Consider the following 2,500-nt stretch of genomic DNA (forward strand, 5'->3'; position numbering starts at 1 on the left):
GTAACAGACACAGATGCAATAATTAAGCACCACCATGGACCAACGTCCGGTGCATCCTATCCGCCACAGTACACCAACCAGACTATGATAACCAGGCCACGAGGTCCAATCATAAAACAGAATATCCCACTCGTCCGACAACCACAATTGCTCAGATAAGCCACCAACACCCACACATGTCCCACACAGGGGTGCACCCAACATCACCACACTGCCTCGTCTTACAGAACAAACACACTGGCAGGAATGAAACACACAGGTCTGCCGCAACCTCGGACACGGCGCGCCCCCTCTCACTACCGAAAAGCGCATCCCAACGTGACATACCTCCTTTGACACACTGACGCTGCCTCGGGCATCCACTTCCTACGGTCAATATGAACGAACCTCGCCCCGCCCCCCCCCCCCCCCCCACCAACACGCCATCCCATACCACAATGTGTACCGTACCCAAACCTAACGTGTACTGTACTACAACGCAATGTGTACCAAAACACAACCCAGTTTGTACCTTAACCTAACCTATGTCACCTTAACCTAACCTATGTCACCTTAACCTAACCTATGTCACCTTAACCTAACCTATGTCACCTTAACCTAACCTATGTCACCTTAACCTAACCTATGTCACCTTAACCTAACCTATGTCACCTTAACCTAACCCATCTTGCACCTTAACCTAACCTATGTCGCCTTAACCTAACCTCTGTTGCACCTTAACCTAACCTGTGTTGCACCTTAACCTAACCTGTGTTGCACCTTAACCTAACCTGTGTTGCACCTTAACCTAACGCAATTTGCACCGCAATGTAACGCAATTTGCACCGCAATGTAATGCAATTTGTACCGCAATCTACCCCAAGTTGTACCGCAATCTACCCCAAGTTGTACCGCAATCTACCCCAAGTTGTACCGCAATCTACCCCAAGTTGTACCGCAATCTACCCCAAGTTGTACCGCAATCTACCCCAAGTTGTACCGCAATCTACCCCAAGTTGTACCGCAATCTACCCCAAGTTGTACCGCAATCTACCCCAAGTTGTACCGCAATCTACCCCAAGTTGTACCGCAATCTACCCCAAGTTGTGCCGCAATCTACCCCAAGTTGTGCCGCAATCTACCCCAAGTTGTGCCGCAATCTACCCCAAGTTGTGCCGCAATCTACCCCAAGTTGTGCCGCAATCTACCCCAAGTTGTGCCGCAATCTACCCCACGTTGTGCCTTAACCTAACCCACGTTGTGCCTTAACCTAACCCACGTTGTGCCTTAACATAACCCACGTTGTGCCTTAACATAACCCACGTTGTGCCTTAACCTAACCCACGTTGTGCCTTAACCTGCTCTGTAAATGGCATATGACACGTTACATTAATGTATTGTTGTCCAACCGCAACCCGCTCAGAATGTTGTGTACACAGCTACGTGTCATCTCCCCATAACAGCTGTATTGCAGTGTGGTACGCCATAGAGACGTGTGGGAGTAATGGACGCAGTGGATGGCGATCAGCATGAGCCGTCTGTTCATGTAGTGGCGCGTGTATGCAGACATAGTAGTCTCTTCTCACACAATGTGATAGCACGGTGTCCCGCGTTCCACATCTGCGACATGCTACAGAGGCCGGTTGACAGTTCGTCGCGCAATGGACATCGCATACGTACGGGGGCACCTTCCACGTGCCCTCTAGTCGGGCACATTTTGTTGCGTGGATGTGAGCGGATGTAGTGTGTCTTGACACCTGACAGGCAGGCATGCAATAATAGTTGACTTTGCAAACGGGGATGGACGTGGACGTGTACGTTTACTGGTGACGTTACGCAAATGAACAACTGGTAACCCGTTGTGGTGCGGTTGATCTTGCTGGAGGTACATCTGTGAGGGCAACGATCGGTACAGCTATGACGCGGTTGTGTCAGCGATACCCACCACACCAATGAACGTGAATGTGGATCTGGGTGTGAAGCGATACGCGGCTGTGGGTGGGTGGGACTGTCCCCGGCCGGTGAGGGGGGGGCCGCCCGGCGTGCTGGCCGCGCGGTGCGTGGGCGCACGCGCTACAGCCGGCTGGTGGGGGCGCCCAGTGGCAGGCGCGCCGGCCGACGGACGCGGCAGGCGGCGCAGCTGCGCGCCGGGGCACCCTGCGCGCGGCGCCGTGCAGCCAAAGTGGGTCCTCGCCGGCCCGGTGCGAAGCGCGGTGGACATCTGCAGTGTGCTGGTCCGATTGAGGACTGTGTGCGTTGAGGATGCGCCGCCGCCCGGCACTCGGCGCCGCGACGCCGTCTGCTGCTCGGTCGCCCCAGCGGTTCTCGCTGGTGGTTTGTATCGCAGTTGTGCAGACGTGTTGGCACGTGCGCTGTGCTGGGAGAGTTCGCTTCGGCACCCACGTGGGGCCTTTGCCCTTCTGTGGCGCTGGCGTTGGAGCTGCCGGTCACCGTAGGTGGCGCGTGTTGTCTCCCGCCGGCAATGCCACGACAGCACGCTCCCGGGCCTCTGTCGGCAGCG

This window comes from Schistocerca cancellata, unplaced genomic scaffold (genome assembly GCF_023864275.1).
Source record: "Schistocerca cancellata isolate TAMUIC-IGC-003103 unplaced genomic scaffold, iqSchCanc2.1 HiC_scaffold_24, whole genome shotgun sequence".
NCBI lineage: Eukaryota > Metazoa > Arthropoda > Insecta > Orthoptera > Acrididae > Schistocerca > Schistocerca cancellata.